Below are 25,816 nucleotides of genomic sequence, written 5' to 3'. Positions count from 1 at the left end.
TCTGGAGAAGAGGCACCTAGGAGTTGGGATTCTGACCCCGAGGAGGAGGTGCCGGTGGCTGGTGCTGCATTTCTGAGCAGGCTCCAGGAGGTTGGTTCTAAGAGGTTGGAAGGACAGCAAACTGGAAGCACCTGCCCTGCTGGAACCAGCGGCGGCTGCCAGGGTGGAGAATGTTGCTGGGGCAACGCTCATAGGAACGGGAAGTAAACAAAAGAGAAAGTCTCTATCCTTCCTCCAACCCTTCAGCTCCCTGTGGCATCCTGATAGGCAGAGCCTAAAAGGAGCTAGCTGCCAAAGGAAAAATGTCATTTGCAGAGGCTCAGCCCCAGCATCAGAAAGCAGAGCAGGGAGGAGGGGAAAATTGAGCCGAGAAACAATGGTTTAACAACTAGCACCCCAGCATGTGCCAGGAGCTCCGTAAGTATTCTCAAATATGAGATTTCCTGTGGTCCTCATGTCACCCCTGCAATTAAGGAACTCTTGCCCTAGTTCATGGATGAGGAAGTGGAGGCCCAGAGAGAGTATGTAATAACAGTGGCGCTAGAAAGAGAACATATTTCTCTGTTCATGTTCACTGCTTCTTCCGCTACGTCTGCTGAAGTTGAGCTTTCTTCTGGATGACAAGGGGGGTGGCTTTCTTATTTCTGAGGGGGGCTGCGATGAGGGAAGATAAGAGGGAAGAAAGGAAAGAACCACGGAAATGGCATAAGGCTACGCCACATGTAATACAATTCTTCCCTGTAACCCATGCCCAAATCTTTAAAAAATTCTACCCGACTCACAAACATCTGGAGTAAACGGATTTCTTATGGAAACTGTTAAACAGACTTGGAGAGGAACAAGGACAGCATCTGGAGATGCAGCACAAGAGTAAGAGAGGGTAAAGCCTTTGGCAGCAGAAATCTTCGGAAGTTTCATGACTTCTCTAGGCTGTGCAATTGGTCTCTATCTTCAGACTTTGGAGGCTCTATTTGATGTTTAGATCATAACGATTTTACAGACAGAGAAGTTGAAGCTGAGAAAGGATAGGTCACATGATGTAGCTAACAAGTTGTTCATCTTGGATGTGAACTCTGTTCTGATTCCAAAAATACTTCCTCTCCAAAAGAGAATGGAGAGCGAGGTCACAATATATTACATACCTGGAACAATATATTACATACCTGGAAATATGCTAATTGATTATTTTGTTTAATCCTCACAATTTCATGAGGCAGCTACCATTACACCTATCTTACAGATGAAAAACTGAGGCTGAGACAGGCTAAATGCCTCATTCACAGCCAGCAGGAAGTGGAGCTGGAATCCCTGCCTGACTCTATTGGGCTCCAAATCCTGTGCCTTCACCCAGTGCTTCTCAAACTCCAGCATGCCTGAGAATCACCCAGGGATCCTGTTACATGCAGATTTATGCTCAGTAGATCTGGGGTGGGGCTTGAGATGCTGCGTTTCTTTCTTTCTTTCTTTTCTTTTTTAAAGATTGGCACCTGAGCTAACAACTGTTGCCAATCTTCTTTTTTTTTTCTTTTCCTGCTTTTTCTCCCCAAATCCCCCAAATACATAGTTGTATATTTTAGTTGTGGGTCCTTCTAGTTTTGGCATGTGGGACACTGCCTCAGTGTGGCCTAATGAGCGATGCCATGTCCGAGTCCAGGATCCGAACCTGCGAAACCCTGGGCCGCTGAAGGGGAGGGTGCAAACTTATCCACTCGGCCACGGGGCCGGCCCCTAGATGCTGCATTTCTAATACATGCCCAGTGCTGCTGCTGCTGCTGGTCCCTGGAGCTCACTTTGAGCAGCAAGCCTCCTCCTGATGACATCACACTGCCTCCCTAGCCTGCCAAGCCCACTTGGTCGTCTTCACGTTAGGTCAGCACCGACACCCCAGGGGCCTCTTGGTCAAGCTCAGTTGTGATACGACACTCAGAGCACGTCGTTCTTCCTCTTTCCTTCCTCTGAAATTCTTCATAGTAAAATAAGAAACCAAACGAATCTATCATCTGGCAGGTCATTAAGGAAAACATGATTTTTGCCCCCATGTGACTCCATTCAATTAATGAAGCTGTCATTAAAGCTCACCAATATGTCAAGAAAATTAGTTTCAGGTGTTGGATTGTTTTGGCGCTAGAATTATTTCTATATTTTTAATGAGGAATATTTGCAATATCAACACCTTACTTTCCCATCAGGGGCTTACAGCTCAGGATGCCTAAGAAGTCTGGCATATTGGGGGTCAACGGGTTGTTTCCAGGAAGCAATTAACAACAGCTTATTGTTGTCTCTTTCTAGGACCACGAGGCTGCCCATTGAGGATGTTTCCAGAGCCGTAGCATTTCCTGGGGGAAAGAGAAGCAAATGTAGGTATGAAAAGTGCTGACAACTTCATAAAGGGACCCAAAGAGTGCTAATCAGGGATCTCCCACTGACGTTGTTTTCCCATAAAATGGAAAGCCTTAAGGCAGATTCATTTTTCCTCTCTAACATAGACCATTTATTTTGTAAATTCTGGTTAAAAGAAACGTTTTATTCCAAGAGGTAAATGGGGGTGAATTAATATTTTAAAATAAAAACTGACATGTTTTCCCTCTGCAGTCCCACCTCTTTTCATTTCCTAACTTATTTCAAACTAAACCTCAGCATTCCCAGCTCTCATTGTCGGGTTGCTGCGGCAGAAATGCAAAGAGAATCAAAATAAATCTTTTTTTTTTTTTTTTTTGGCTTTGGAGCTTTAAAACTGAACCAGGACTTTAACAATAAGTTTGGAAAAATACATAATAGGATAAGTTTGCTTGCTCTCCACACAGGGGAGCTAAAAGTGTCTGGGCTGGACCGTTGACAGAATTCAATGAAGAGACTCAGCTCGGGAGACAAAGTTCTCCGCTGGTGGGGCTCTGAGAAAGGGTCTTGTTTTGTTCCCCCATCCGTGGGTTGAGACCCTAGGAGAGGAGGGGAGAGGGAAACAATCGAAACTGAGATAATAGTCCTGCTTGGTATTGGGTGTGTTCTCCACTATGAGAAGTTTCTGGGGATATCTTACATGTCTTTTCAAATATCACTTTCTATTCTCCATGTTTTGTGTGTCAAGTAGTTGGTCATTTTTACTGTTGAATAACATGCTATGGCATGAATATGCTCTAATTTCTTTATCCATTCACTTGTGGGTGGACCTTTGGGTTGTTTCCAGTTTTTGCTATTATGAAGAAAGCTGATACGAATATTCATGTACAGCTCTTTTTCAAATAAACTTTTTAATTTTGGAATAGTTTCAGATTTACAGAAAAATTGCACAGATAATACTGAGAGTTCCTATATATCCCACACCCAGTTTCCCCTATTATTAACTTCTTACATTAGTATCATGCATTTGTCACAATTAATGAACCAATATTGACACATTATTATCAACTACAGTTCACGCTTTATTCAGATTTCCTTCATTTTCACCTAGTGTCCTTTTACTGTTCCACCATCCCATCCAGGACGCCATATACATGAAGTTGTCACATCTCCTTAGTCTCTTCTTGGCTTTGACAGTTTCTCAAACTTACCTTGTTTTTCATGACTTTGACAGTTTTGAGGGGTACTGGGCAGATATTTTGGGGGATGTACCTTTATTGGGATGTGTCTGATGTTTTTCTCACGATTAGACTAGGGTTATGGGTTTTGGAGAAGAAGATCATAGAGATAAAGTGCTCATCACACAGATCAAACATACATACTAGCAAAGTGTGTTGGATTTTTTCAATATTTTTTCTGTATCTTTTGAGATCATCATAATTTCTCCCACATGTTTTGTTAATGTGGTGGATTATGTTAATTGATTTTCAAATATTAAATCAACCTTGAATTCCTGAGGTAAACCCCACTTAGTCATAATGTATTATCCTTTTTACATATTCCTCGATATAATTTGCTAATATTTAGTTGAGGATTTTGTGTCTATGTTTATGAGTTATATTGTTATTATATTTTCTTACAATATCTTTGTTGGTTTTCTTATCAGAGCAATGCTTTCCTCATAAAATAAGTTGAGAAATGTTCTCTTCTATTTTCTGAAAGAATTTGTAAGATTGATATCATGTCTTCCTTAAACGTTTGATAGAATTTACCAGTGAAGCTTCTGTGCTTGAGATTTTCTTTGTTAGAAGGTTTTTAATTAAAAATTCTATTTCCTTAATAGATATATGGGCATTCAGATTTATTTCTTCTTGAGTCGGTTTTAATATGTGTGTTTTCAAGTAATTTTTCCATTTCATCTAAGCTATCAAATTTATTGGTGTAAATGTGTTCATAATATTTTCTTATTATGTTCTGAATGTCCGTATGATCTCTACTGATGTCCCTACTTTCATTTTTTATATTAGCAATTGAATTTTCTTTCTGTCTCTTTCCCTTTCCTTCTTAGCAGAGATTTATCAGTTTTGATAATACTTCAAAGAATCAACTTTTGGCTTTGTTAATTTTTCCTGATGTTGGTTTTCTATTTCATTTATTTCTGCGTTTACCTTTCTTATTTCTTTCCTTCCTCTTCTTTTGTGTTTACTTTGTATTTTTTTTCCCTTAGCTTCTTAGGTGAAAATTCTGATTTTTTATTTGAAGCGGGTTTTTTTTCTACTTTAGTCATTAAAGCTATAAATTTCACTCTAAGCACTGTTGTTGCTGCATCCCACACATTTTAATACGTTGTGTTTTCATTATCACTCATTTGAAACATAGCCCAATTTCTCTTGTGATTTCTTCTGTGACCCATGGATTGTTTAGTAGTATGTTATTTAATTTCCAGATATTTGGGGAGATTTTATAGATAGTTTATTGTTGCTGATTTCTATTCAGTTGTGACCATAGATTGTATTCTACAAAATTTCACTCTTTTCAAATTTATTGTGAATCATTTTTTGGTCTTGCTATGTGACTTTGCCATTTGTCCTGCAAAAAAGATGGAATATATTTTGCCACCCTTGATTTTCGAGTTGACTATGTGACTTGCTTCAGCCGATAGAATGAGGTGGAAGTGATGGTATGCTAGTTTCAAGCCTAGGTACGAGAGGCCTTGTATATTTCCTATTGGTTTCTGGAGATTTTGCCAACCCCGTGGAAAGAGCATGCCAGGGCTAGGCTGCTGGCTTGGGGGAGGATGAGAAACACAAGGAGGAGGTGTAGCCTTAATCAGCCAAAGTCTAGTTGATCTCCAGATATATGATCAAAAATAAATAATTGCTGTTTTAAGCCACTGAGAGTTTTGAACAGTTTGTTGTACAACAAGAGCAAACTGATACAGCCACTCTCGATGACGGGAGTTTGAATGGATGCTCAAGGGCGAGCTGCTGGTCTGTACTCATTCCAGTAGGCTTCCCTGCTCTTTTGGGCTGAAGCACTGCCTGGTCTCTGTCACCTCCCTTCCAGCTGCTGCCATTACTTTACTTCTCTTAGAATATTGAAAATGGATATCAATTAGGGCATCCACTTGATGAGTGTGTTCATGGAGTTGTCCTGACACAAGCCCTATTGAAAAAGCTCAAGCATCCTGGGTGCCACATCTGGCCAGAGAGCGCACAAGTGTTGGAGAAGGGGTAGCACAACTGGGACTGTGGGGCAGAATCTGACCAGTCTCAGTTCTCTGTGAGGATTGCCCAGGGCTATGTAGAGTGTACAGTTAGAAACCTCTGCTAGCATGCAACACCTTATATTGTCCCCCAACATTCACTCAGGCTTTGGGACCCCACTAACTTCAGGAGCTTATTCCCTTCCAATGTTCAAACTTGACTACCTCCAATCTGCCAAGGATGAGGCTTCTGGGACTGACTCTGCATTCAATCAGTGTCCCTACATCTTTTCTGGCATTTCCATTTTGGTAGGCAGGAAGGGGGACAGCAACCCCTTTTAGTTTTCCACCTAGCCTGGCACTGCAAGCTCCAACTTTTTCCGAGTTTATGATGATGTCTGTTTGTGTGTGTGTGCGTGCCATGTGTAAATATTTGTGTGTCTGTGCACACACAAGTATACATACATACTCTTTCTCCATGCCTCTTGGTAGATAGATCGAAGTATATACTCACATACATATAGATGTACGTATGCATACACAAGTATGTAAGCACATATATGCCACGTATATACATCCCACTTATATTTATTCATGCCCTATTTATTAGTCTGCTATCGTTTTTCACCTGTGTGAAATCTGGAAGAGGTAGTCTGGCTCACTCTCAACTTTGTGGGGCCTGAGGCAAGAGTAAAAATGAAGGCTTACTTACCATACAACTAAATATTTAAAAGCTATAAATCCAGGCGGTAAACTGTTAAACAAAATATGTCCTATCCTCCTACCTTGACAATTATATCTTCACAATAACCTGGAAGGCCAGGTTCAAATTTAGAACTCTCACATCCCTCAGAATTCTGTACCAAAAGTGGTGGTATGGAAAAAGCTAGCCCCTAGCCTTTGGCCTGTTTTTATCTTTCCACCCCTGGCTAGTGCACATGCTAGCTCATGCATTCAAGCATCATTTATAACCTCTGCAAAGAGCCACCCTTGGCCACACTTTGGGCCTAGGCATAGGCATTTTCATAGCACAGTCCATCTTTGGAAGAAAGGAAAGGGGAAGAGGCCTGTGCAGGCCAGGAAGGTGGTTTCAGGGACATTTGGGCAGGGAATTCCAGGGTCCTAGACACCCAGGTTTGTTGTCTAGAAGGGGTAGGGGTAAGACTCCAAGTAGACATAGCTCCTTGGCCCTATAAACATTTCAACCTGTGGGGAAGTGCATAGCCAGCAAAGGACGATATATACATATAACGCTAACAGTGCTTCACTGAGGTATAAATCCTCCTTGGTCATGTGCATTATCCTAATATGCCAGCTGCAAATCTGTTCTTTAGAATTTTTGTGTAGATATTTGTAAGTAAGATTGACTTATTTTCTTTTGGATACTACTTATTAGGTTTTGGTATTAAGCTTATGCTTGATTTATAAAATAATTTGCAAAACTTTCCACTTAAATATTCTGGAACAGTTTGGATAATTTAGGTAGGATTATATGTTCCTTGATGGTTAGGTTAGTTAGATCTCGCCTGTAAGCAACCAAGGTCTAACGTTCTTTTTTATTTTTACTGTGGAGAGTGGTAGACCTATGAAAAAGCTTGCTAGTGTATTGTGTGGTTGTTAGTGTGTTCAGATTTTTCTTAAATCAATTTTGGTAATTTATATCGTACTGGAAAAATCATCTATTTCATCTAGATTTGAAAATTTCTTGACAACATTTTACATTATATTTTATAATTATTCTTACTATTTTCACAACTATCATTATATATTCTTTCTCATTCCTGATGTATGTATTTGTCCTGCATTTTTTCTTAGTCAAACTTGCCAGTGTATTGGGCTTATCTATCACTTCTGCTGGAATTCTGTTTGTGATTCATTATTTTCAGCATTTTATCTTTATTAATTCTGTCATATTTCTTTGAGTTTATTTTGTTTTGTTCTAATCTTTTAAATTGAATGCTTGGCTTTTTATGTCCAAATTTTCAAATGCAAATACCAAGGAAAGAGCAGGTGCAGGAGTGTAAATAGGAAATGAAGCCAAGGGTCAGAAGGAGGATGGGATGTCAGGTGGAGGGGAGAGGTGGGCACCACGGGGGAGGGGCTGGGAGTGTTATGACAAGCAGCATGGAATGTGGGAGGCTTGGTTGTCAGGGTGGCATGTTAGGAAACATTGCCATCAGGGCACCCTGCCTCCTCAGCTCTGCATCCAGTCCTGTCTCCATGTGGGCCATGAGCACATCATGAAGAGCTTGCCCAACACCCAAGAGAAACCCGGACCTACCATGTCTACTACATTTTTGATCCAAGATTTTCGTTTCATAGCCCCCAAAAGAATTCAGTAGGGAAAAACATAAGGTGGCCAATTTTTATTTTGTCAAGTAAGGCTATTAAATATACAGATACACCTTTTTATTAGCACAGTGATGAAACCAGATTTAGGATATTTGAACAGACAAAAATAATAAGGTCAAAATCACAGAATAACAGTTTTATTTAATTTGCAATGTAGTTTGCAGAATGCTAGCTCTAACATCACAAAGCAGAGTAGAGAAGGGTGAGTTTAAGCTGAATAACAACAGCTTCGTGACCAGCTCACTTGCTGGGCGTGGGGGAAACGGCGAGCCCTACTTGCTTTAAGTGAAAGTCCTCAGATTTTGTACTTTAGGAGTATGCATGAAATGGAGTTTGAAGACCTACCACAGGGACCATGACTCAATTTTGTTATCCCGAGCCTTGAAAATTAAGGTGAACCCACAGTGCCAAGCACCCAGCAGTAACAATGTTAGTCCTCTCAGGAAGAAGACATGGTCGTGTATGCCACACATTATTCCTACAAGCAATTTTGTAAAGACAGCATCCTGGACTGGCTCAAAACTAGCCAGGAACACAAGGAGACAAAACAATGAGAACAAAAACCATCAGAGGCAGAACCAATGGGGCTTCATATATTAGAATGATCAGATACAGACTTTAAAATAGTGGTGATTACAATGTGCATGGGGATAAAATACAACGTCTAGAACTTTAGCAGAGAAATAAAGCCTACTAAAAAATACCAAATGAATATCTTAGATATCAAAACCAAAGTTAAAGATTCAATGAATGGGTTTAACAGCTAATGAGAGAATTAATACTTGAGAAGACAGATTGAGAGAAAGCATCCAGACCGAAACACAGAGAGGCAGAAGTAGGAAAAACACAGAGTAGAAGATAAGAGACAAAAGGATATAGGAATATCCCTATAGTTGTAATGTTTATGTGATGGACATTCCAGTAGGCAGAAGAGCGAGGGAGGAAGGGAAGGAGAGAGAGACAGAGAGACAGGGAGAATAGGAAAGAAACAATATTTGAAGAGACAGTGGCTGAGAAATTTCAAAACTGATGAGAGATATGACTCCAGTGTTTTAAGATTCTCTACAAACGTCTGGCAAGATCAATAAATAGAATTCCACATCTAAGCACATCATATAAAGATGCCGAAAACCGAAGACAAGGAGATAATCTTAAAATCAGGACCAGAACAAAGATATGTTACTTTCAAGACACAACAATTAGTGGAATAAGAACTTCAAAGGGCTAAAAGAAAATAGCTGAAACTTAAAATTTTATAACCATCAAACACATCCTTCAAGAATAAATATGAAATAAACACATTTTTGGACTGATATAAATGGAGAAAATTCATAACTAGTAGACCTGAACTAGAAAAAATATTAAATTATATAACTTAAATTAAGTAGGGAGAAATAAAGAGCAATAGAAATGAGTAAACATTTATTTATTAAATAAATAAAGTAAATACAAATATTTACTGTACAAAACTTTAAAATATTTACTGTGTAAAACCATTTAAAATATTTACTGTATAGCATTGTTTAAATTAGATTTATAAATAAATTATATGATGAAAAGCATGTAAGTCAGAAGGAGGTAAATAGAGTCGAAATGTTGTAAGATTCTTATATTGTCCAAAAGGAAAGTAAGAATACCAATTAATATTAGATTTGATCAGTATACAAAAATCAGCTGCATTTCTACACACTAACAACGAAGTGGCAGAAAGAGAAATTAGGAATATAATCCCATTTACAATTGCAACAAAAAGAATAAAATACCTAGGAATAAATTTAACAAAGAAGTGAAAGACCTGTACACTCAAAACTATAAAACATTGTAGAAAGAAATTGAAGAAGACATAAAGAAATGGAAAGATATTCCATGCTCTTGGACTGGAAGAATTAACATCATTAAAATGTCCATATTTCCTAAAGCAATCTACAGATTCAGTGCAATCCCTATCAAAGTTCCAATGACATTTTTCACAGAAATAGAATAGAGTCTTAAAATTTATATGGAACAACAAAAGACCCTGAAGAACCAAAGGAATCCTGAGAAAAAAGAACAAAGCTGGAGGTATCACACTCCCTGATTTCAAAATATACCACAAAGCTACTGTAATCAGCACAGCATGGTACTGGCACGAAAACAGACACACAGATCAACGGAACAGAATCGAGAGCCCAGAAATAAACCCACATGTCTATGGACAGCTAATTTTTGACAAGGGAGCCAAGAAGATACAATGGAGAAAGGAGACGCTCTTCAATAAATGGTGTTAGGAAAACTGGACAGCCACATGCAAAAGAATGAAAGTAGACCATGACCTTATACCATGCACAAAAATCAACTCAAAATGGCTTAAAGACTTGAATGTAAGACTTGAAGCCATACAACTTCTAGCAGAAAACACAGGCAAGTACGTTCTTTGACATCGGTCTTAGCAGCATATTTTCAACTACCATGTCTGACTAGGCAAGGGAAACAATAGTAAAAAAAAAAACAAATCAGACTACATCAAACTAAAAAGCTTCTGCACGGCAAAGGAAATCATCAACAAAGTGAAAAGACAACTTAACAATTGGGAAAAGATATTTTCAAATCATTTATCTGATAACGGGTTAATATCCAAAATATATAAAGAACTCATACAGCTCAACAACAAAAAAACTAACAACCCAGTTAAGAAATGGGCAAAAGATCTTCACAGACATTTCTCCAAAGAAAATATACAGATGGCCAACAGGCATGTGAAAAGGTGTTCAGCATCACTAATTATTAGGGAAATGCAAATCAAAACTAGGAGATAGCACCTCATGCCCATCAGAATGGCTATAATTAACAAGACAAGAAATAACAAGTGTTAGAGAGGATGTGGAGAAAAGGGAACTCTCGTACACTGACGGTGGGAGTGCAACCTGGTGCAGCCACTGTGGGAAGAATATGGAGATTCATCAAAAACTTAATAGAACTACCACATGATCCAGCTATTCCACTGCTGAGTATTTATCCAAGGAACATGAAAACACAAATGAGTAAAGATATATGCACCCCTCTGATCTTTGTGACATTATTCACAACAGCCAAGACTTGGAAACAACCTAAGTGCCCTTCAAGGGACTAATGGATAAAGAAGATGTGGTATACATACATAATGGACTACTACTCACCCGTAAAAAAGATGCCAATTTGTGACAACATGGATGAACCTTGAGGGTATTATGCTAAGTGAAATAAGTTGGAGGGAGAAAGTCAAATACTGTATGATGTCACTCACAAATAGAAGATAAAAACAACAGCAAACAAACACATAGAGACAGAGATTAGACTGGTGGTTACCAGAGGGGAAGGAGGGAGGGAGGAGAGTGAAAGGGTTAGTTAGGTACGTGTGTGGTGATGGATGGTAATCAGTCTTTGGGTGGTGACCATGATGTAAACTACACAGAAATCAAAATACGATGATGTACACCTGAAATTTATACAGTGTTATAAACCAATGTTATTTTAATAAAAAATAAATAAAATTAAAAGAATATTAGATTTGATAAGTTGATAAACCATCGTGTAATCTCTAGGGTACTACTAAAAGAATTATAAAGCAGCATTTGGCTTTGCAGTTAATGGAAAGGAAAAATTGAACAATTAAAAAATTTCAAGAAAAAGTAGGAAAAGAGAAAAAAGGAAGATAGAATGTGGGGCATAAAGAGAAAACAAATAGTAAAGTGGTAAATTAAAACCCCCATGTATGGGTAATTATAATAAAGCAAATGGACTAAATATTCTGATTAAAAATCAAAGATTACTAGACGATTAAAAACTCAATCCATGCTTTAGATGAGGCAGACATAAAACATAAGGAAACAGAACAAAAAAGAAAGGATTGAAAAAAGACATGTCATGCAGATACTCATCAAAGAAAGCTGATGTATATTCTGAATATGAGCTTTTTGTGCATTCTGTGTGTTCTAAACCAATTCTTCTCTCTCTCTTCCTCTCTCTCTGTAAATCAATAAGAAAGAGACAAACAATCCAACAGAAAAATGAGCAAGAGAGTTGAACAGGTACTTCACAAGAGCATATCCTAAATGACCAATAAATACATGAACATGTGCATAATCTCAGTAGTAATCAGGAAAGTGCAAAATCAAGCCACAATCGGATGCCACTGTCTGTCACAATGGCTAAAATTAAAAAGATGAATGATAGCAAATTTTGCCAAAGATGAGGATCAATAGGAATTTGTATGCATTGTTTGTAGGAGCAGAAATTGATAGAACCATTTTGAAAAACTGTTTGGCATTAGCAATTAAATCCAGAGATATGTATACCTAAGAAGTGGCAGTTTCACTCCTCGGATCTGCCTGGGTTCGTTTCCTAGGGTTGCCACATCAGAGTTCCACAAACTCGGTGACTTAAAACAACAGAAATTGATTCTCTCACACTGGAGCCTAGAAGTCGGAAACCAAGGTGCTGGCAGGGAAGCTCTAGGAGAGGCACCTCCTTGCCTCTTCCAGGGTCTGGTTTCAGGCATTCCTCGGCGTGTGGCAGCAGGACTCCAATTTCTGCCTCCCTCTTCCCATGGCCGTCTTCCCTCTGTGCGTGTCTGTGTCCAGCGGTCCTTCCTGTAATGACATCTGTCGTATTTGATCCCGGGCTCACCCTAATCCAGTATGACCACATTTTAACTCACTACATCTGCAAAGACCCTATTTCCAATTACGGTCACGTTCCCAGTACCAGGGGTTAGGTTTTCAGCAAATCTTTTCAGGGGACAAATTCAACCCACAATGATACCCAACAGAAATACATGCACGTGTGTACTTTGAGACATGTGCAAGGATATACGTAACAGCGTTATTCGTCATAACCTCAAACTGGAAACATTTCTTATATTATTAGTAAATTGTGGTGGTATAGTCATACAATAAAATACTATATGATATCTGAAATGAATAAATTATAGCTATGCACAACAACATGTGTCTCACAAACATAATCTTGTTAAGAAGCTAGACATGGAAGAATACAGACTGTATTAATCCATTCATTAAAAGTTAAAAAAAAAAAGCCTAGCTATATTTTACTATTTGGGGATACATACGTAGATGGTTAGACTAAAAAGAAGTTCAAGAAAATAATTTCCGTGAAAGTCAGGATGGTGGTTACCCTTGGAGCAAGGGAAAGGGTTGCAGTGGGGGAGGGGCATGAGAGGGGCTCCTGGGTGTTGGAGTTTTCTATTTCTGGATCTGTTTGCTGGTTACAAAGTGTTTACTTTGTGATAAATCACTGGGTCATATACCTTTATTTTGTTTACTTTTCTGTATGTGTGTTTTATTTCTCACATGTACATATACACACATTTAAAAAAAATTTATTGAGTTTATGATAGTTTACAACATTGTGAAATTTCAGTTGTACGTTATTGTTTGTCAGTCATGTTGTAGGTGCACCCCTTCACCCTTTGTGCCCTCCCCCCACCCCGCCTTTCCCCTGGTAGCCACTAATCTGTTCTCTTTGTCTATATGTTTAACTTCCACATGTGAGTGGAGTGATACAGAGATTGTCTTTCTCTGTCTGGCTTATTTCACTTAACATAATTCCCTCAAGGTCCAACCATGTTGTTGTGAATGGGACGATTGTATTCTTTTTTATGGCTGAGTAGTATTCCATTGCATATATATACCATTTCCTCTTTATCCAATCATCAGTTGATGGGCACTTAGGTTGCTTCCACATCTTGGCTATCGTAAATAATGCTGCAATGAACATAGGGGTGCATGGGACTTTGGGAATTGCTGACTTCAAGCTCTTTGGATAGATACCCAGTAGTGGGATGGCTGGGTCATATGGTAGTTCTATTTTTAATTTTTTTGAGAAATCTCTGTACTGTTTTCCATAGTGGCTGCACCAGTTTGCATTCCCACCAGCAGTGTATGAGGGTTCCTTTTTCTCCACAGCCTCTCCAACATTCATTACTTTTTGTTTTGGTTATTTTTGCCATTCTAACAGGTGTAAGGTGATATCTTAGTGTAGTTTTGATTTGTGTTTCCCTGATGATCAGCGATGATGAACATCTTTTCATGTGCCTATTGGCCATCCGTATATCTTCTTTGGAGGAATGTCTGTTCATGTCTCCTGCCCATTTTTTGATTGGGTTGTTTGATTTTTTGTTGTTGAGTTGTGTGAATTCTTCGTATTATGGAGATTAACCCTTTGTCAGATATATGACTTGCAAATATTTTTTCGCAATTGTGGGTTGTTTTTTTGTTTCAATCCCGTTTTCTCTTGCCTTGAAGAAGCTCTTTAGTCTGATGAAGTCCCATTTGTTTATTCTTTCTATCGTTTCCCTTGTCTGAGAAGACATGGTGTCTGCAAAGATCCTTTTAATACTGATGTCAAAGAGTGTACTGCCTATATTTTCTTCTAGAAGCCTTATGGTTTTGGGTCTTATCTTTTGGTCTTTGATCCATTTTGAGTTTATTTTTGTGGGTGGTGAAAAAGAATGGTCACTTTTCATTCTTTTACAAGTGGCTTTCCAGTTTTCCCAGCACCATTTGTTGAAAAGACTTTCTTTTCTCCATTGTAGGCCCTCAGCTCCTTTGTCGAAGATTAGCTGTCCATAGATGTGTGGTTTTATTTCTAGGCTTCCAATTCTGTTCCATTGATCTGTGCACCTGTTTTTGTACCAGTACCATGCTGTTTTGATCACTGTAGCTTTGGAGTATGCTTTGAAGTCAGGGATTGTGATGCCTCCAGCTTTGTTCTTTTTTCTCAGGATTGCTTTAGCAATTCGGGGTCTTTTGTTGTCCCATAGGAATTTTAGGATTCTTTGTTCTATTTCTGTAAAGAATGTCATTGGGATTCTGATTGGGATTGCGTTGAATCTGTAGATTGCTTTAGGTAGTATGGACATTTTAACTATGTTTATTCTTCCAATCCATGTACATGGAATGTCTTTCCATTTCTTTATGTTGTCATCAATTTCTTTCAGGAAAGTCTTGTAGTTTTCGTTGTATAGGTCTTTCACTTCCTTAGTTAAATTCACCCCAAGATATCTTATTCTTTTTGTTGCGATTGTGAATGGTAACACACACATTTTTTTAAAAAAAGAAAGAAAAGAGTGAGTCTAGAAGGTTAGTGGGTTTGAGGCCATCTGGGTTACAGTTATAATCAAACGAGCCAAACCAAAGCAAGTATAATTAAGTTTAGTAGAAACTACATATTGTTCTCAATTCTGTCTACTAACCTGGATGGGTGTGGCCCTGCCTCCACTGTCTCCTGATCACAGTTTCAAAAATGTTAATTTATTCAATACTACGTTTTTGAGAACCCGCAATGTGCTGGACACTGTGATGTGCCTTTCCTCTGTGTTGTGTTTTTATGGAGTTTGGAGGAAATATAGACGATTTTGGTTTGAATAGCTACTAATCTCAAATTTCTGCACAGAAAGAATCTCTTTCCCTTCCGCCATCCCCACCTTTACCTGCGTTCGAGTTGGAATGATTAAAATCTGCGAAATACTCCGTATTAAAGCAGATAGGAAGCACATATCCAAAAAATATCATAGCCAGCTGAGATCAGGGTGAGAAAGGCTGTTGAAAATCGGTGGCAGCCTGAGTTGAGGAGTTGATGTGCATGTTCTCTCAATATTTAAGTTTAGATAAAGATTCTAAATCTTACTGCTTGAAAACTATCCCAAAACCCAAAGTGCCAGCCCCACTGGCCCCTGCTTTCTTTAAGAACCCAGTTCATCAAATCTCAACAATGACAGCTATTAACACAGCACGTGAGACTAAAAGGAAACTTAGGAAGATATTTACTGTTTCTTAAACTTTTCTTTTAATTATCTTCCACGCCTGGCTAGAAATTCACTACATATGATGTTGCTGTCTTATTTAATTGTGTGTTTTGGACTAATGCATCTGTAGAATATGCCACAAGTAAATTTCCAGGAGTCTGGCTTGCCCAACCTTAAGTAAATCCATGTTCAGGTAGTGATGTGCCAAGAATCCAATCAGCTTGTCTTCAAAGCCTCTCTCTCTTTTGAGAAGCCATGATCTTCTGGAGGTGGAGACCATGTTTCCTTCTCTCACCAATGCGCACTCATTACCCAGCACAGTGTTAGGCAGGCAGTACCCACTGAATACTTGCTGAGTTGTTGACTGAGAAAAGGAAGGCGCAAATACTTGACAAAACATGTTTTCCTAGAATAGGCAATGATATTTCAGAGTGGTTCCATTTAACTTGTATTTAAACCAAAAAAAAAAAAAAGGGAAAAGGCCCTGACTTTTGGACTTTCATTCATGCAATCAACGAATTTTTATTGAACACCTATGTAGACCTTAGGAATATATAGTACTTTGGATGATAAGAGCTAGAGGAAAATAAAGAAAAGTAATGGAAGTGTTGGGGGTAATTTTAAATAGAGTGATCAAGGAAGGGCTCACTGAGGTGATATTTGAGTAAAGATCTGAAGGAGGTGAGGGAGTGAGGCATGTGTTATATCTGGCAGAATAGCGTTTTAGGCAAAGAGAATAACACGTGCAATGGCCCCGAGGCAGAGAATCCTGGGAGAATTCAAGAAAAAGCAAAGAGCTCAATGTAGCTGCAGCAAAGTGAAAAGAGGAGAATGGTAGGAGGTGAGGTCAGAGAGGTAACTGATCCAGACCGTGCAGGGCCTCATAAGCCATTGGTTTTTGATTCTGAGCAAAAGATTGACAAGATCTAACTTGCTTTTTAAGAGGATCACTTTGATGGCTTTATTGGGAATAGACGTAAGGATCAAGAGCAGGAACATATGGCACCAGAGCTAGCCTATGGAAAATTCTACATCAGATACATACAATTGTAAGCAGAGGATTCGGTTTTCACTGAGGCCAAGTCAAAATAGTGGTTCTCTCCTTTCAGGACTATATTCGACGATAGAGTAGATACAACTATAATTACACAATATTTCTTTTTTGATGAAAATATGTATTAGCAATGCATGAATATACTACTGTAACTGCAATTTGGAAAGATGTTTTGGAATGTTTAAAATGAGGGAGAAATTATAGAATACTGTTTTGAATGTTTTTGAAGGATACCATTTGTCATCTTTAAATGTATTTTTTAAAGAACTGAGAGAAGATTTGGATAAAAATCAATGGAATATGAAACAGAGACAATAAAAATGAACAATGAAATCAATAGAAATTATTTTGATACTGAGAAGTGAATTGTAACAGATTTTTCAGATTGTACCTAAAGCAGTAATTCATGAAGAGAAAGAGAGAAATTTAAAATGGAAGTTATAAACTTGATAATTCAGTTAACTTTGATAATCCAATTAATGAAGAGAAGTGATTAAACATATTGCTAATTTAGCAAAAATATTGACATTAATGAAGGTAATATAAAACTCAAAATATACTAACACAACAAGATGCCAACAAAAACTGGCCTAAAGAGTGTTACCAACTCAAAAAATATTTAGGTTCAATCATAGAACAGAAAAGCTTGAAATGTTCTGGAATCTTACAGTTCATACATGAAAGAAACTTGAGGGAAGTTTCCCCAAATTTGAAAGCAATTCTAAAAATTTACATGACATTACCAATAACAAGTTGTGAAACTGAAAGAAACTTTTCTGAAATATCAATATTAAAAATCTACTTTTCACCAGCCATGCCGGAGGAAAGACTCAATTGTCTTTTTATTTTTGGTGTAGAAAATGAAGAGTTGGTCAATGGGTTTGTACCCCAAAAATGGTAGGAAAAAGCAGTCAGGTAGTTAATTAATCAAAGTATTATATTACGTTTCTGGATTTTGTGATGTTCCTGGCTTTTGTTGCCTTTTTAAAATTTGGATCCAGTTGTGATTTTTTTCTCATTCTTATTAAATTAATTAAACAAGGAGGCAGTTATACTGAGATGGTTCTAATGAGGTGGTGGCCTGCATAGCAAACCGATATCTAATGCCTTAAGTTTACAAAATCGAAAACTTGACAACCAATCAGAAAGAGCCAACTAGGCTTTAAGCTAGAGCCAATCAAATCATTTCTTTCCTTTGCTGCCGGCCCGTTCTCCATGTCTCTCCTCTAGCTCCTGACAGCAGAATGCTTCTAATCACTCCCAGTTTGGCGTGGCCTGATTTGAATTGATTTTTGCTGAAATTAACTCAATATTTTCAATACGCTTCAGTTTATCCTTTAATATTCTAAATAAATATTTACCTTATGCCTACCTCTTACTGCACTTTTCTTTTTTTTTTAAAAAAAAGAGGGACTCCCAAATTGTATGAGCTTCAGTTCCCCAAAATCTAGATTCACCCCGATCAACAGGTTGATTTCTGTGTGTTATAAGATTGAGAAAACAATTGGATGTCCATAGTGCTAAGGAGAGACAGTTATACAAATTTAGAGTTCAGGGTAGAGGTTCAAGTTGGAGAAATACATTTGTGAGCAGTGTGCTGTTCATATTCCTGTGTATGGTTTTTCCACACCACCAAGCGATTAACTTGATTCTCCACAGACACTGTCCGGGTGTCCCACAAATTTAACTCAGTTCTGACACTACCTGGAGATAGCGTCCGATTCCACAGTTTAAGGGCTCAGTCCCACAAGACTGACCCCCTCCCACTTCAGATGCCAATCTGTAAAGAGCATACAAAATTGAAGAACTCATGCTAAGGACTTGGCACAGGAAAATGGAGTTATGGGCGTAACTGACAATGCCCAAAACCACAGAGACACGCAGAGATAACCAGATGGTGCGACTGCAGACCTGGATAAGATTTGGAAGCAGCATGAAAGGAAGGGATGATGGCACACCAAGGCTAGCGAGCCATACCTGAGAGAGGAGGACACACTGTTGGTTACCTTGCTGATTTCTGTGCCGCTCCCTGTCCCCTTCAGCTGGACTGATGTCCTGTTCTGACTCATTGGACCATGCCAAGGACTTTGTGGACTCTGGTTGGTAACTCCTTGCATATTGAGTGCTGTGTTTGGTGTTAATTGATACGTTCTTGTGATACTTGTGTAATTTAATGTGTGATGTTTCATTGAGTCTTTATTAAGAGATGCCAGGTTGTTATTCCTGGACCTCAGTCATTTGTGAGGAGATCCTTTGAATTTACCCTAATAAATTCTGGCTTTGTGGAAAAACACAAAGGTGAGTGGACAATCCATTATTAACCCTTCATAACACAATCACAGGTCCAGGTTGTTACCTGTGCTTCTGACCCACTGGCTGTAAATCAGAGGTCCCCTCAACCCCTCCTTGGGTTTGATTGATTAGCTGAAGCGGCTCACAGAACTCAGGAAATCAGTTTACTGACTAGATTACTGGTTTATTACAAACCATATTAAAGGATACAAATGAACAGCCAGATGAAGAGATAAATAAGGTAAGGTCCCGAACGCAGGAGCTTCTGTCCCTGTGGCGCTTGGACCCTGGCACGGGAATGTGTTCTGGTTCACGACCTGGAAGCCTTCAAACACAGGGGTTGTTATGGAGGCTTCATTACATGGCCATGATTGATTAAATTTTGGGCCACTGGCAATCAATTCAACCTCTATGGCCACTCTTCTTCCTGGAGGTTGAGAGGGTAGAACTGAAAAGTTCCAACCCTCTAATCACTTGGTTGGTTCCCCTGGCAACCAGCCCCCCTTCCTCAGGTGTTTTCGAAAAGCGGCTTTGTTAACATAACGAATGACACCTTTATAGCTCTCGTCATGTAGGAAATTCCAAGGGCTTTAGGAGCTCTGTGCCAGAAACTGGACAAAGACCAAATATATATATTTTTTAATATAAATCACAGTATGACACATATCTAGATGGCATTTAAAGCCACAAGGGCCACATTATGACTTTTGTAGGCCCTAGGCAATTTTGCCTATGTGGGCCCCTTCCTCCATTAAAATAGATATATATAGTAACTGCATATATCAAGATGATTGCAACCTAGGCTGAATCTATTATTATCATATTCATTTTTTTCTTCTAACTTTAAAATAAATTAAGATATTTTCATGGGCCCCCGGAAGTATTGCATAATTGTTAAAGTAACTAGATTAGGCCCAAAATGGAGTCATTCATGCTAAGTTCCATGTCAGCAAACCAAAACTTTAATAAGGAAGGCCTAGGCCAACCAGTCAGTGCTTGCCTGCTCAGCGTAAGCTACCTGACCCGGCTTCAAGACTTCCCTTTGCTCCACAGAAGGAAAGTCACCAGCAAATGCCAGTATAACTTCCTTGCTCCTGCTCACTTTGGCCTACAAAAATCTTTTCACTTGCACAGCTCTTCAGAATCCTTTCTATCTGTTGGATTAGGTGCTGCCCAATTCATGAATCACTGAAGAAAAGCCAACTAGATCAGTAAATCGTCTGTGGAAAATTTTCTTTTAACATATTCAGGTTTGCATATGTCCTTCTCCGTCTGGCTTATTTTGCTTAACATCATACCCTCAAGGTCCATCCATGTTGTTGCAAATGGGACGATTTTGTCTTTTTTATGGCTGAGTAGTGTTCCATTGTATATATACACCACATCTTCTTTACCCAGTCATCAGTCGATGGGCACTTGTGTTGGCTCCACGTCTTGGCTATTGTGAATAATGCTGCAACGAACATAGGGATGTGTAAGTCTCTTTGCATTGTTGCTTTCAAGTTCTTTGGATAGATACTCAGTAGTGGGACAACTGGTTTGTATGGTATTTCTATTTTTAATTTTTTGAGAAATCTCCATTCTGTTTTCCATAGTGGCTGCACCAGTTTGCATTCCCACCAGCAGTGTATGAGGGTTCCCTTTTCTCCACATCCTCTCCAACATTTGTTATTTTTTGTCCTGGTGATTGCAGCCATTCTAATGGATGTGAGGTGGTATCTCAGTGTAGTTTTGATTTGCATTTCCCTGATAATTAGTGATGTTGAACATCTTTTCTTGTGCCTATTTGCCATCTGTATATCTTCTTCGGAAAAATGTCTGTTCATATCCTCTGCTTGTTTTTTGATTGGGTTGTTTGTTTCTTTGTTGTCGAGTTATGTGTGTTCTTTATATATTTTGGAGATTAACCCTTTGTCAGATATATGATTTACAAATATTTTTTCCCAGTTGATGGGTTGTCTTTTCCTTTTGTTCTTGGTTTCCTTTGCATTGCAGAAGCTCTTTAGTCTAATGAAGTCCCATTTGTTTATTTTTTCTTTTGTTTCCTTTGCCCGAGTAGTCATCGTATTTGAAAAGATCCTTCTAAGACTGATGTCAAGGTGTGTACTGCCTATATTTTCTTCTAGGAGTTTTATGGTTTCACATCTTACCTTCCAGTCTTTAATCATTTTGAGTTAATTTTTGTGTGTGGTGAAAGATAATGGTCTACTTTCATTCTTTTGCCTGTGACTGTCCAGTTTTCCCAACACCATTTGTTGAAGAGAATTTCCTTTCTCCATTGTATGTCTTTAGCTCTTTTGTCAAAGATTAGCTGTCTGTAGATGTGTGGTTTTATTTCTGGGATTTCAATTCTGTTCCATTGATCTGGGTGTCTGTTTTTGTGCCAGTACCATGCTGTTTTGATTACTATAGCTTTGTAGCATATTTTGAAGTCAGGGATTGTGATGCCTCTAGCTTTCTTCTTTTTTCTCAGGATTGCTTTGGCTATTCAGGGTCTTTCATTGCCTTATATGAATTTTAGGATTCTTTGTTCTATTTCTGTGAAGAATGTCCTTGCAATTCGGATTGGGGTTGCATGGAATCTGCAGATTGCTTTAGGTAGTATGGACGTTTTAACTATGTTTATTCTTCCAATCCATGTGCATGGAATATCTTTCCATTTCTTTATGTCATCATCGATTTCTTTCAATAATGTCTTATAGTTTTCATTATATAGGTATTTCACCTCCTTGGTTAAATTTATTCTAGATGTTTTATCCTTTTTCTTGTGATTGTAAATGGGATTGTATTCTTGAGTTCTCTTTCTGTTAGTTCGTTATTAGAGTATAGAAATGCAACTGATTTTTGTACGTTGATTTTGTACCCTGCAAATTTGCTGTAGTTGTTGATTATTTCTAATAGTCTTCTGGTGGATTCCTTAGGGTTTTCTATATATAAAATCATGTGGTCTGCAATCAGTGAGAGTTTCATTTATTCATTGCTTCTTTGGACTCCTTTTCTTTCTTTCTTTTTTTTTGCCTAATTTCTCTGGCCAAACCCCCCAGTAATGTGTTGAGTAAGAGTGGCGAGAGTGGGCACCCTTGCCTTGTTCCTGTTCTCAGAGGGATGGCTTTCAGTTTTTCACCATTGAGTATGATGTTGGCTGTGGGTTTGTCATATATGGCCTTTGTTATGTTGAGGTACTTTCCTTCTATACCCATTTTGTTGAGAGTTTTTATCATGAATGGATGTTGATCCTGTCAAATGCTTTCTCTGCATCTATTGAAATGATCATGTAGTTTTTATTCCTCATTTTGTTAATGTGGTGTATCACATTGATTGATTTGCAGATGTTGAACCATCCCTGCTTTCCTGGTATAAATCCCACTTGATCATGGCATATGATCCTTTTAATGTATTGCTGTATTTGGTTTGGCAATATTTTGTTGAGGATTTTTGCATCTCTGTTCAAATTACAGGCCAAATCACTGATGATTTGGCCTGTAACTTTCCCTCTTTGTGTTGTCCTTGTCTGGCTTTGGGATCAGGAAAATGTTGGCCTCATAGAATGTGTAAGGAAGTGTTCCATCTTCCTCAACTTTTTGGAATAGTTTGAGAAGGATAGGTATTAAATCTTTTTTGAATGTTTGGTAGAATTCTCCAGAGAAGCCATCTGGTCCTGGACTTATATTTTTGGGGAGGTTTTTGATTACTGTTTCAATGTCTTTACTTGTGATTGGTCTATTCAGATTCTCTATTTCTTCTTGATTCAGTTTTGGGAGGTTGTATGAGTCTAAGAATTTATCCATTTCTTCTAGATTGTCCAATTTGTTGGCATATAGTTTTTCATAGTATTCTCTTATAATACTTTGCATTTCTGTGATATCCATTGTAATTTCTCCTCTTTCATTTCTAATTTTATTTATTTGAGCCTTCTCTGTTTTTTTCTTAGTGAGTCTGGCTAAGGGTTTGTCAATTTTGTTTATCTTCTCAAAGAACCAGCTGTTAGTTTCATTTGTCCTTTCTACTTTTTTTTTTGGTTTCAATTCAATTTATTTTTGCTCTAATTTTTTTTATTTCCCTCCTTCTACTGACTTTGGGCTTTGTTTGTTCTTTTATTCTTGTTCTGTTAGGTGTAGTTAAGATTGTTTGTTTGAGATTTTTCTTGTTTGTTAAGGTAGGCCTGTAGTGCTATAAATTTCCCTCTTAGGACTGCTTTTGCTGCATCCCATATGAGTTGGAATGGTGTCTCTTCATTTTCATTTGTCTCCAGATATTTTTTTATTTCTCCTTTAATTTCTTCAGTGATCCATTGGTTGTTCAGTAGCATGTTGTTTAGTCTCCACATATTTGTCACTATCCCAGGTTTTTCCTTTTCTTTCTTTCTGTTTTTTTTGGTGAGAAAGATCGGCTCTGAGCTAACATCTGTGCCAATCTTCCTCTATGTTGTATGTGGGATGCCGCCACAGCATGGCTTGATGAACAGTGTGTAGGTCCAAGCCTGGCATCTGAACCAGCAAACCCCAGGCTGCTGAAGTGGAACACGTGAATTTAACCACTATGCCATCAGGCTGGCCCCATATTCCAGCTTTTTTCTTGTAGTTAATTTGAGTTTCATAGCAGTATGGTTGGAAACAATGCTTGACATGATTTCAATCTTCTTAAATTTGTTGAGGCCTGCCTTGTCCCAACATATGGTCTATCTTTGAGAATATGCCATGTGCACTTGAGAAGAATGTGTCTTCTGCTGTTTTTGGATGGAGTGTTCTATATATATCTATTAAGTCCATCTGGTCTAGTTTTTCATTTAATTCCACCATTTCCTTGTTGACTTCCTTTCTGGATGATCTACCCATTGATGTAAGTGGGGTGTTAAGGTCCCCTACTATTATTATGTTGTTGTTAATATCTCCTTTTAGGTCTGTTAATAGTTGCTTTAAATACTTTGGTGCTCCTGTGTTAGCTGCATATATATTTATAAGTGTTACGTCCTCTTGGAGGAGTGCCACTTTTGTCACTATATACTGCCCCCCTTTATCTCTCATTGCCTTTTTTTATCTTGAAGTCTACTTTGTCTGATGTATATACGGCAACATCTGCTTTCTTTTGTTTGCTGTTAGCTTGGAGTTTCACCTTCCATCCCTTCACTCTGAACCTGTGTTTGTCTTTGGAGCTGAGATGTGTTTCCTGGAGCCAGCAGTCTTGGTTTTTTGGGTTGTTTTGTGTGAGGAAGATTGGCGCTGAGCTAACATCTGTTGCTAATCTTCCTCTTTTTGCTTGAGGAAGATTGTTGCTGAGCTAACATCTGTGCCGATATTCTTCTATTTTGTATGTGGGTCGCCACCACATTGATGAGCAGTGCGTAGGTCCACACCTGGGATCTAAACCTGAGAACCCTGGGCCACCAAAGCAGAGCATAGTGGTAGTATCTGGTAGCAGATTCCACCTGCTGCCACTGGGAAGGGGGCAGGACCTGTGTATTCTGAGTATTCTGAATCCGCCATGATCTCTGGCAGCTGTGCCTGTCCTTTGGAAGCTATACTTACAGAGTCTGTCCACATTTGCCCACTGGCCACCTCTGTTTTACAAATGCTGTGTGCAGGCACTCTGGTGGGGGTCCCTTGCTCTGGCTCACCTGCTGAGCTGGTCCACCAGGCAGGGGGAGAGGCACTTTCTTTCATGTGTGTGATCTCAGGTGCATTTGCTATTGGGCTGCTCTGCTTGGTAAATACGCCTCCATGATTGCTTAGCCTCCTCAATGTGGATCTTTCCCATGGGCTGGGAGGCCACTTAGAGAGTGAAGGTATTCCCGCAGAGGACTGCACCTCCTCCCTCTCTTCTCAGAGCTGCATGTGGTCCAGCACCCCAGGTCGCTGCCAGTAGAGGGGAGAGAGGAGATCCTCTTATCTCCTTCCACTGCCTCCCAGAGGGTCCAGCACCTCCACCTTCAGACGTATGGCTACATGGTTTTCTCAGATGTCTGTTGGGTTGTATGACTGTCCCCTGTTGGTTTATGAGTGTCTTTTTCATTGTATCTTAGATGGGAGTCTAAAGGGGAGAGCTCATTCTACCATCATGCTGACGTTACTCCTCAACATCAATCTGATGTAAGAGCCAGCACTTGGGATGGGGGCCAGTGTACCAGGTATTTCCTCTAAGTCATACCAGCCTGGGGCAAAGTTGGGGTACTGGCAGCCAAATACCAAAAAATTTTTTGAATTAGTTATTTCACTTTTCTTCACTGGCCACTCTGTGGGGTCACCTGGCATTGCCTAGGTCTCTCCTTGCAAGGGCAACCAGGAGCAACTGCCTCGGACATGAGTGACTGCCCTGGGAGAGCCGTCCAGTGGCTCTCAGCTTCTTGTTCCAGCCTTGCTCCAGGTGCACAGCTCTGCAACAGCTTCCAGAAGAATCCATATTCTGCCTCCCAGTTAAAGCGTAGACCCTCTAAGGCCACACTCATTAAAGTGACACATTAAAGGGACCTTACAGCATTTTTAGTCTAATTCCCTACCTGATGCAGAGGCCCTTCAGAAAATGGCATTCTACTTTGAAATGACACAGCATTTACCACCCCAAAAGCAGCCTATTCCATTTTGGCCCTTTTCAATGAATAGAATGTTCAGGCTCATTGAACTGAAACCCCCATAGCTTCCTTAGCAGCATTCCTGCCACGATTTTGTCATCAGTTTACTAACATCAGTGGCCACCAGTTATATGCCATAGGATGTTTCTCTGGTGACCAGCATTCAGAGTCTCTCTTATGAAAACAGCTGATTCAAGCCTGGTGCAGTCTTACTAATCAATTTCTTCT

The 25,816-nt window shown here is 39.1% G+C and overlaps 1 long non-coding RNA gene across 1 annotated transcript in view; it reads left to right on the top strand.

The window, feature by feature from the left end:
* The first annotated feature begins 273 nt into the window (after positions 1–273).
* The window catches only part of LOC124225218 (uncharacterized), a 44,717-nt gene continuing 19,174 nt past the window's right edge, over positions 274–25,816 (top strand). The window contains exons 1-2 of the long non-coding RNA XR_006885042.1: positions 274–417; positions 2,290–2,361. This is a non-coding gene — a long non-coding RNA (uncharacterized LOC124225218). The remainder of the gene's footprint in view (positions 418–2,289; positions 2,362–25,816) is intronic.

This window comes from Equus quagga, chromosome 14 (genome assembly GCF_021613505.1).
Source record: "Equus quagga isolate Etosha38 chromosome 14, UCLA_HA_Equagga_1.0, whole genome shotgun sequence".
Taxonomy (NCBI): Eukaryota; Metazoa; Chordata; class Mammalia; order Perissodactyla; family Equidae; genus Equus; species Equus quagga.
Note: the sequence above shows the minus strand (reverse complement) of the source record. Positions and strands in the feature narration are given on the sequence as shown.